At 39.0% G+C, this 10,888-nt stretch overlaps 1 protein-coding gene across 8 annotated transcripts in view; it reads left to right on the top strand.

Moving 5' to 3' along the window:
* Positions 1 to 10,888, top strand: part of LOC135198189 (zinc finger protein 260-like) — a 57,668-nt gene that overhangs the window by 5,251 nt on the left and 41,529 nt on the right. For 7 of the 8 annotated variants that reach the window (XM_064225755.1, XM_064225758.1, XM_064225752.1 and 4 more), the window contains exon 2: positions 9,649 to 9,795. The exons of the other annotated variant lie outside the window; for it this stretch is intronic. The gene's annotated coding sequence lies outside the window, so the exon portion shown is untranslated. The remainder of the gene's footprint in view (positions 1 to 9,648; positions 9,796 to 10,888) is intronic. 8 annotated transcript variants of the gene reach the window in all.

The raw sequence follows: 10,888 nt of genomic DNA, 5'->3' as shown, positions 1-10,888 counted from the left end.
AACAATTCACTAACCCGTCGTCTGCTCGACTCGTGGATTCTGGCTGCCAGACGTACAAAATTATTCCTGCCATGAACAAACTCACGTATTTTAGGTTGAATTTGGAGTGAATTAAGAATGAAATGTGTAAAATTACCATCAATTAACCACTGTGGTGTTTCATTTGTAAGGTCAGTAAGGTTAAAACCATCGATGACAAGGTAAAAATGCATTTCAGTTCAAAACATGATCACGGAAATAAAATGTCTCATACTTTCATTAATATAGGCAACCAAATGTTGTTTTATTGTGCTGTTTACAACTGCAAAATTGAGTAAAAGCAATAAATGTTACATAGATACGCAAATAATTGTTCAATTGGGCGCTGGGAAGGATGTTCCGCCAGAGTATGCCTGGTGTCCGTGAGATGATACCATGCCATATTGGATTAAAAAACTGCCACGAAAACATATTTTACGAAGACCTCATATACTTATTTTAGTTTGTATGGTTGTTTCATATATCTCATATTGTTGACGAAACTTCAATCTTTTGAATGGTATGCTTAAATATTGAATTGTAGTTTTGTTTCACCGATTAAATATCGAGTGAAAAAGTGGCTCATTAGTCCTTGCAAGTGCCTGCACAGCGATGCATTACCCTACTAGTACCCTAAAGAAATTCCTATTTTGACAACAAATTAGAAAAGGGTGCTAGGGCTACTACCTACTACGTACTAGTATACGTCGTAGTACTGATGAGATACCTTTGGGGTAGGTATTTCTAAGTAATGATGGTGTGCCTGCTTTTACCATGGAAATTGGTATTTCCTACAGTTTTCGTGCTTTTAATGAAGAAGCAGCCTTTTGGCGGTCAACTGTTAGCTATTTACCTCCTACCTATCTCTACCCAGCGATGATTGGGGACTTTGGGAATTCAGGGTTGTTCCTACACGATGTACAAACCCTTGGTCCTTAACATTAGTAATTTTTCAGCATAGGCTGGAATACAGCCGTTAAATTCTTGAACAAGGTGGTAAGGCAGTAACTAAGTCTTGTGGCGGGCAGGTCCACCTTCCCGGATGTAAACACTCCAATTTGCTTTTGGCCATATTATGATGAAGATGTATGTTTGTGAGCTCTTGATGACCAGCTGTTAATCACGATTTTCCCGATGGAATTTTTCTTTTATTACTTGGAATGAATATATATACTATAGGTATATATATAATACTGTTTGATGTTATTAATTAATTGACTTAATAATATACAAACCCACTATTTGTGATAGCCTTGCTAGCTGCCTTTCTACTTTGTGTTAAAGGTCAGTGGCAAGGGTGTGCCTACACCCTTATTCCATGTTTTTTCCATTCAATGTCAGCACGATCCAGTGTATTCATTTAAAATTTACGCTTACGCTTTGGAAATTACCAAATGGAACTTATAGGTTTGTCCTTTGTTTTTCTTTAGGTATTTCTTCTCTTAGATCCCTATACTAGCTCATTGGATGAAGATAGAGGGGGACATGTGGTGTTGGTGTTTGAGGGATCTCCTTTTATTTCTGAGGGCAGTGCCCTGCCCTTGGATGCAAGAGGAGTATCCGTATTTTTGTTTAATCATGTTTTCTTTATTGTACAGGCTAACAGTGGTGATAGTTAATTACAGCAGTAGATGGTTGGATATCTCTTAGTGTTGGCTACCCTAACCTCAGAATTGTACTTGTAACTCGTAGCATGCTGTGATATTGGTCCTCGAGTGTGTGTATTGTTCCTCTGCTGAAAATCATTTGTTCTTACACGATATACAAACCCTCGGTCCCTTACATAAGGAATTACTTTCAGCGTAGGCTGGAATTACGGCTGTTAAATTCTTGAACAAGGTGGCTAGGCAGTAACTACTGTCTGGTAGACAGGTAGGCCCACCTGCCCAGATGTAAACAATCCGCTTTGCATTCGGCCGTCTTCCGATGAAGAAGTATGTTTGTGAGCTCTTGCTGACTAGCCGTTGATTATAGTTTTCCCGGTGGGATCTTTAATTGGTTGTTTTGAATAAATTTGTATACTATACAGTGTTTGATATCGGTAATTAATTGACTTTAATAATTAATATGCAAACGCACTTTTTGTGGTAGCCTTGGTAGCAGCCTTTCTACTTTGTGTTAAGGATCAGCGGCAAGTGAGCCAACATCATTATTACATAACGTTTTTGCCCTTTAACGTTAGGACGAGACATGTATTCATCTGAAATTTATGCATATGCCTTGGAAATTACCGAGGGGAACTTCGGAGGTTTGTGTTTTGTTTTCTCCTGGTATTTCCTCTTCTCCTTCATCCTTTCGCTAACTATTGGACAAAGATAGAAGAGGGGGCATGTGGTGTTGGTGTCTGAGGGATCTCTTCTCATTTCCGAGGGTGGTGCCCTTGGATGCAAGAGGAGTATCCTTATTACTTTAAATCACATTTTCTTTCTTCAGACTAACAATGGTGATAACTGATTACAGCAGTAGATGCTCAGATATCTCTTTGTGATGGTTATCCTAACCTTAGAATTGTACTTGTGACTCGTAGTATGCTGTGATATAGGTCCTAGAGTGTGTGTACTGTTCCCCTGCTGAAAATCATATTCATCTACTGCTGCTATCTTACAGTTTCGTCACTGGACAAAGCCTTTGCTGCTGCCCTGTGATTATTAACTCTATTCCTGCTGGTAAATGTACCTCATCCTGTAGAAGAAGTCTTGCAGAATTTGGAGAAGTGGAAGAAGAGAGCTTGTCAAATGTCGTCATCTTCCTCTTTGGAATCATATTTTTCATCAGCCTGCACCCCTTCGACTTCTAAGGCTCCCTGCTGAAGAAGGACAAGGTAGTCTCTCTCTCTCTCTCTCTCTCTCTCCATCTCGTCTTCTCTCTTTTGGAATCATATTTTTCTCAGCCTGCACATCCCTTCGACTTCTAAGGCTCCCTGCTGAAGAAGGACAAGGTAGTCTCTCTCTCTCTCTCTCTCTCTCTCTCTCTCTCTCTCTCTCTCTCTCTCTCTCTCTCTCTCTCACACTTGGAGGAATAATGGTTAGGAGACACCTTGCTGCAGGATAAGTGAAGCCACTCAGGATGCGGGCCGCCATATTGGGACTGGCAACTTAATCCCTAGGTCGACCTTTGAAGGGGTTGACCATAGGTGCGCGACCTCGTGATGACAAAGGTGTCACTCAATTGTTTTTTACTGTAATTGAAGCACTAGTCGTGACAACATCTTCCAGTGAGTAAACCTTATTCATACACAATGCCAGTATCTTGTGCTGCTTATGGCTGCACTACAAGGATGAACAAGATCAGGGATCCTAAAATCACATTTTATGATACAATAAGGATACAAAATTTATATGATTAATTTCTAACAACCCACGTGTAGCCAAAAGTCATTACTAGCCATGTGGTAGCCAGAAACTGAACGTGTCTTGTGTGTAAGCCTTTGGCTGCACTCAAGTTTTCACTAAGTTCAAAATCCCATATTCTCATTTCAATGATTTTATAGCACTAGAATAGCAAAATATCTATACAAATAAATGTTGAAGGGCTTGCTCCATTACAATAGCTGCTTTTTCAGAGATAGCTTTGCAATTTTCTGTGTGTGTGTGTGTGTGTGTGTAATTTCTTTCTCAACTGAAGGACAAAATCTCAAAGAACTTGCTTTCATTTTGCAGGTTTCTGAAAGATGAGGCACTAAAAGACAAATGGGTTAGGGAGATGCAACGAGAAAACTTTACTCCTACAAATTATTCTCGTTTATGTTTGAAACATTTCAGAGAAGATGACATAGACCGGACATCTTTGAAGGATTTCCAAAATATTTAAAAAAAACATTGCTCCAAAAAGGAAGCTGCCAACGAATCGTTCTGGCACCGACACATCAAATCATGCACCTGGGGAATGAAAAGGAGTCTTTATTAACAGCTAAAGAGCCCTCTCATACAGTTTGCTATAACGTTGCTAATGAAGTGAAAAATCTTAAATGAAAACTTGTGCAATCTAAAAAAAAGATCAAAGTCCTACAGCAATCAAAGAGATGTCTCGTGAAAAAAAAATGGTGATCTTAAAAATGTAATATTAGAACTAAAAAGAAAAGCGTTTCATAAGTGATGAGGTTTTAGGTTTATTAGAGAATTGCACTAGTGGTGTATAAGATCTCCTCAAAAGACAGACTGCAAAGCACAGTAATCAACCACGTCCAACTTCTTATTCGCCTGAACTACGAAGTTTTGCCCTTACTCATAACTTTTATTCCACGCATGCTTACCGTTACGTGAGAAAAGTTTTTGATACATGTTTGCCTCATCCGAGAACTATTTAGAAATGGTATCAAGGTATTGATGGCAGACCAGGTTTCACTGAATCTGCTTTTTCAGCAATGAAATTAAGAATGCGCTAAAACAGGTAAACCATTGTTTTGTTAATTAATAATGGATGAAATAGTGATAAGAAAGCAATTGGAATGGGATGGAAAAAGGTGTCATGGTTACACCGATACGGGAACATAACTGGATAATGACAATCTCCCTGTAGCAAAGGAGGCACTGACATTTATGACTGTGACAGTGAATGGCAGTTGGCAAATGCCTGTTGGGTATTTCTTAATTGTAGGGCTAGGTGCTACAAAGAGAAATAATTTAGTAAAGCAGTGCTTGACTAAACTTCATTCCAGTAGGCATTACAATTATATCTCTTACTTGTGATGGGACATCTTCAAATCTGTCTCTGTAAAGAATCTTGGCTGCTCCTTTGAAAACAACACCATAGAATCGGCTTTTAATCATCCTGTGACACCGAAACCAATATGCGTACTTCTAGATCCATGTCACATGATAAAACTTGTTAGAAATTGTTTTGGAGATAAAAAAAATTTTGATTGATAAAAATATTTTGATTGATAAGAATAGAAATGATGTGAAATGGGACTACACTGAACATTTGTGTAGACTCCAAGAAAAAGAGGAACTGCACTTGGGTAATAAGCTCAGGGCTACACATGTTGCATGGATGAAAAAAAAGAAGAACGTTAAGTTAGCGACACAGCTTAGTGAATCTGTTGCAACTAGTTTAAAATTCTGCCTTGATGAAAAAATAAGTGAATTTGAGGGAAATAAAGCTACTATTGAATTCATTATGGTATTCAACACCTTATTTGACATATTGAATTCTCAAATTCTAAATGCCAAAGGATTTAAATGCCCAATTCAGAAGAATAATGCAAGTGATATTAAAGATTTTTTAATAAAAGCACAAACATATATCAGATCTTTGAGACTTCAGGATGGTAAAGACATCCTAAAATCAAATAAAAAAACTGGTTTCATTGGCTTTCTCTATTGCATACAAAGTCTTCAGGTTCTGTGCGAAAATTGTATTGCATCAGGTGTGGGCCTTTACAAGTTTTGATGACCTGCAAATTCAGTAAGGATCATATTGAACTATTCTTTGGTTAAGTAAGAAATATGGGAGGCCATAATGATAATCCAACAGCGAGACAATTCTCTGCTGCTTGTACATAATAACTTAATGGATACCATTTGTGGCAACTGCTTGCCGTTGGAGTTGGTGCCCATATTAACTGCTTCAAGCAGCATAAAAGAGCAGGTTGTAGTGAGGAATATAAAGGCTTCTGTTTCAAGACAACAAATTTTAGATGTTCAAGAAGCATATTCAGATGACAAGGAAGATGATTATGATTATATTCCAAACCATTACCCCTTGTCAAAATGTTCAAATAAAATAGTAGCTTATATTGCAGGCTTTGTTGTTTTTAAGTTAAAAAAGTCTTTACAGTGTGAGGTCTGCATTGATGCATTAACGTTAACAGATGCTAATTTTCGTCACACTTTCATCAAATTATAAACCAAAGGAAAATTAAAAACCAAAGGAAAATTGGTGTATCCATCAAATGATGTTATTGATGTATGCAATACATGTGAAAAAATATGAGGGAAATGTTGTCCTGCAACAAAACACTGGGGAGAGTTAACTTCCATAAATTAGTTAGTTCAGTATTGGCAGCTTACAGAGGCAAAACAATATTTTCAGAATTTGATTATCACATGATTGGACAATCACTTGCACTTATTGATTAAAGCAATAACTGAAAAATATTTGCAAGTGAGATATAATTATGCTAGTAAGCAGATTACTGCTAAATTTCAATCGCAGGTCGCAGGAAAGAGTACCAGATGTATACTAAGCTAATTCATTTTAGCGGTCAATAATTCCTAATAGTAGGCGATTACAAACAGTAAAGACTAAGGAATTAGCAGACATAAAGAGAATAGCTTTAAATTTGTGCCAGTAATAGGTTATATGTCTATAAGATTGTGAAAAAGTTTGTATTGTATTTCTGAGTAATAAAGTAAGGTATTACGTATGATGAAATAATTAACTGTTCTTTAAAAGAATGATAAAATGTCTAACACTTTTCACCTTCATTTATGCCATGAAAAGACGCATTATGAAAATAAAAGATGGGAAAAGTAACTGAAGCTTTTCTATTAATCTTGATGGTTTAGTCTCTCTTTTGCCATTCCTGGGTGTGGCTGCCACGCAGTAAACTGGCTTCACTTTACTGAATGGTCTGACCTATTATTCCTCCAAGCGTTCACGTGACTGACCGGTCTAGGTGGTGGCAAACGTTTCACCTGCCGTGTGAGTTTCGTAACCCTCCTCAGGAAAGCGTTTTCTCCAGACTATAACGCTTTCCAAGACTTGTGTCACGGCCATCACCGCAGGTTGATGGCTGCCCGTGACTTGCTTTTCCTGCTTGTTCCACTAGCAATGCGAGCGAGAGCGTCCAGTCTTCCTCACCCATTCCCTCTACTTCCTATGGCTACGCCGGGAGTGGCAAGGTGAATAGGAGGATCCTGCAGAGTGCTCCATAGGATTCAGCTTCGGGAAACTATGTTCCTGGAGTGATCTTAGGGTCATACCGGACGTACGTCCACATCTTTAAGGAAGGATCATATGTCAAATCCAGTCTTAAATGCTCGCATTTAAGACTGTAAAAATCGAGGAGGGACCCCATCCTGACAATCGTTTGACAAAGTTCTAGGGTCTCGCCGAGCACTTAAATTCTTTGCAATTTCTAGCAATTTCCAAGTGTTTTAGTCTTCTACGATCTGCAAACACTCGGGCGAGACAAGAATTCCTGATAATTGTTAATACAATACCCGGGAATCTCGCTGGATGCTCGAATTCCTTGGAATTTCTGGCATTCTCAGAGTGTTATGGTTTTCTGTAATTTCCAAACACTTGAGTGAGACAGACATCCCCGGTAACTGTTATTACGAATATCGGAAGTCTCGCTAAGCCATTAAATGCCTTAGAATTTCTAGCATTCGCAGAGTGATTTGGTTTTCTCTGATTTCCAAACACTGGCAGCGGGCATTCCCAATAAGTATTACAATAATCGGGAGTCTCGCTGAGCGCTGCCTTGGACCCTTGGTTTTGTTGGCGCTCGCCGAATGCTCGGCTTCATCATATTGCCGAGTAAGGGAGAGACAAGGCTCGCCTGATTATTGTCTTACAAGAGTTGGGTTTTTCTCGCTGAGTGTGGGAATTCTTATGAATTCTAATGCTCGCCGAGCGCTCACTATTACGAGTACTTGGATTTGAGCCGTCTTTACTTCTCTTCGATTCAGTTATGAAAGATGTATGTCCACATTCAGCCTAGTCTTTCACATGAAAGTAGTAGTAGTATTGTTTTTCCTCAGTTGAGATTCAACTGCTGATGAGAAACTTCTGTGCCTTGCCATCACAGGGATAGATGGATAGACAATTTTCATGAACCTTGTTTAATATCTCCCTTCAAAAGGCGGGTATCGATGTATCAACTTGGTCTCAGATGTCGCAGTAAACTGCAAATCATTCGGCATCTGTTGCCAGGTTTGAGTCCTTCATGATCCCCTGCACCTTGGACTTGGTAATTGATGATCCAGATCAATCATTACTTTGTCCTGTTAGTGGGTTGCTGTACTTTCGGAAAAGACCCAACATCTTTGACATGGATGGTGATAACTTTTCACTGGTACCGTCCTTAACTTATGGCGCCACCGACTTAGTGATTCAATTTTACGGTGCTGATTTCAGTGTCAATAACGGCATTTTATAGCACCTTAAGTTGATGTTACATCAAGTTGACAGTGCTTATGACACTGTAAACTTGATGCAACGCCAAGCTATGGTGCTATAACTCGAGTTACGGCACCTTGAGTACTGTTAAAGTGCTGTTAACAGCAAAAAACCAACTTACGATGGAAATTAACTTTTAAGTGTGGTGCTGAAATGGATCCCCCCCGACTCGCGAATGAAGAAGTGTCTAAGGACATGTCTTTCTCCTGGTTTTGTGAGACGATCAGGGGGTGGTTCTGTGCAGCTGGCAACATCACCTGTAAGTTTCCCCCCGAGAGCTCACGGAATCAGAGGCTTAGTCCATCCCTCACTTTCCGGAGGAATCTGTCGGTTGGATACAGTAATGTGGTCTCATCGGACCACATTATGTATTCCTACCTTCGGGTATTGCCCACAAGTATACTGGAAACCTTTTTTCTTGAATGTGTGGCGGCTTCTCAACAAGTGTTTTCTTACCCGGCTCCTTTAACAGGACAGGTAGCATCTCGCCAAGGTGTGGTTCTGGAAGTGAGAAGCATTACAAGAGTGACTGGCCTCTCTTCCTCCTCCTTCCACATCCCCTTACTTCTCTTCCTTCAGGCAGAGAATAGGACTCGAACCTACACTTGCTGGAACTGGCATCTAATGTGGTGAATCTACCCATCGAGCACCCCATTCTATTTTCTTCACAGAATAATAGAAGCAATCCCTCTCCTTCCTCTAGCATGGGGAGGAAGGAGGAAATGGCATAAAGACAACCCTTTTTGAGTCTTTGCCTCACTGCCTCCGACTGTTAAGATTCTTCCCAGCCTTTTTTTCTTTTGAGTTACAATTCCTCACCCATTCGAAAAGGTCTAGAAGTCTGACATTTGATCTTGCAGTTCCTATATACTCCGATCAATATGTCAGAGGCAGGGCACTACTATTCACCCTTTCGATCAGGAATAGCGGCCCAGGTGTGCAGAACTCCAGTCAGTTCAAGAGACTCACTCAGATTCCTCTCTCCAACCAGTGAGTCTGATTAGTATTGTAAAGGACTGAGGGTTTGTATATTGTGTAGGTACAAATCACAGTTTTTAAAAGTAAATTGTATTTTTCCTAACTACTCTACAAACCTGAGGTCCTTTTCACATTAGGCCTGGCCCACCTCATGCCATCCCTCAATCTGAAACCTAGGTCAAAAGGCAAACTGGAATGTTCACATCCGGGCAGGCTGGTCTCCCCGCCTACAAGACAGTAGTTACTGCTTAACTTAACTACGTACTTTGTTCAAGAGTTTTAACTGCCATGTTCCAGCTTTGCCTTAAGAAATTCCTATTGTAAAGGACTTCAGGTCTGTAAAGTTAGGCAAAAACACAATTTGATTTTAAAAATTGTGATAATTTTGTTCCATCTCCCAGTAACCTCTCATACTGTTTGCACAGAAGCTTGATGTGTAGGAGATATTTTTGTACATGAAACAATTGTTGCAGATTTTATATACCGATGTGCTAATAGGCCTTATAAATATATTTTAATTTTCAGGAATTGTTGTTGTAACTGCGTACAAAAGTACAGTACGTATTAGGAAACCAGTCGAACAGAAGTGAGCATTATATAGAGATTAAATGAAAGCAGTAACATCATTTTAACAAGCCATTCAAGAACTCCAAGCAGTTGTTTATGACTAAGGTATTCAGTTCTGCATATTTTTTCCAGTTGGTACAGTTAAAGTAGCCATGTTTACAGTTGCCATTCATATCTTTAGTGTAGTACGGAGTTAATTTTGAAGTTCTCCATTATTCTTCAAGAAGTTCTGAGATATTGTTGATGGGCATCATGTATAAGAGAGAGAAGTTGAATAAGTGTTCTGTTTGTGGCAGGGAATTTGCTCTGAAAAGTAGTTTGAAAGTTCATGAGTTAAGCCACAGTCAAGCAGACAAGCCTCATGTATGTACTATTTGTGGCAAGCAATTTACTTTTCAAACTAGTTTAAAAATACACATACTAGGTCATGCGCCTAAAATGCCATTTGAATGTAGGACATGTGGTGAAAATTTTCCACTGAAAAAAACGCTCAAGAAGCATTTAAAATTACACATTAAGACTGAACCTGAAGGTTCACCTTCGAGAGAACTTTCTACATCAGAGATAATCACAGTGATAGTAAAAGTAGATGACACTGTTCAAGATAAGTTAGAGTGTAAGGTGTGCTCAGAAGAATTTACTAATGAATATGATCTCAGGAAACACATGTCTGTACACAGTAATATAAAAAAACCCTCATGTTTGACATGTTTGACCTGCCATAAAAAATTTCCAACTGAAGAATTGCTTTTGAATCATATATATAAGTCAGTGTATCCTTGTGGGATTTGTCCTGAGTCATTCAAGTCTTGCAGTCTTTTAAGGAAGCATATGAGAAGTCATTTTTGTGAGTGCATGGTTTGTGGTGAGAAGTTTGAATTCAAACGGGACCTGAAAAGACATGCGCTAAGTCATAAAGAAGATTTGAACTGTACCTCTTGTCCAAAGAAATTTTCAAGTCAGTGGAAATTAATGCAACACTTACAAAGAGTCCATGGAAAAGTTCGTGATGTTCAGTGTGACTTTTGTGGTAAAATGTATACTAGACAGTACCTCCAAAATCATTTGAAAACTCATACAGGAGAAAGACAGTATAAGTGTCACATTTGTGGGGCAAGTTTTGTTCAAAATATCCACTTGAAAACCCATTTGAAAACTCACTCAGGTGTCAAAGACTATCAGTGTGACATCTGTGGTA

The sequence above is a fragment of the Macrobrachium nipponense genome, chromosome 21 (genome assembly GCF_015104395.2).
Source record: "Macrobrachium nipponense isolate FS-2020 chromosome 21, ASM1510439v2, whole genome shotgun sequence".
Taxonomy (NCBI): domain Eukaryota; kingdom Metazoa; phylum Arthropoda; class Malacostraca; order Decapoda; family Palaemonidae; genus Macrobrachium; species Macrobrachium nipponense.
Note: the sequence above shows the minus strand (reverse complement) of the source record. Positions and strands in the feature narration are given on the sequence as shown.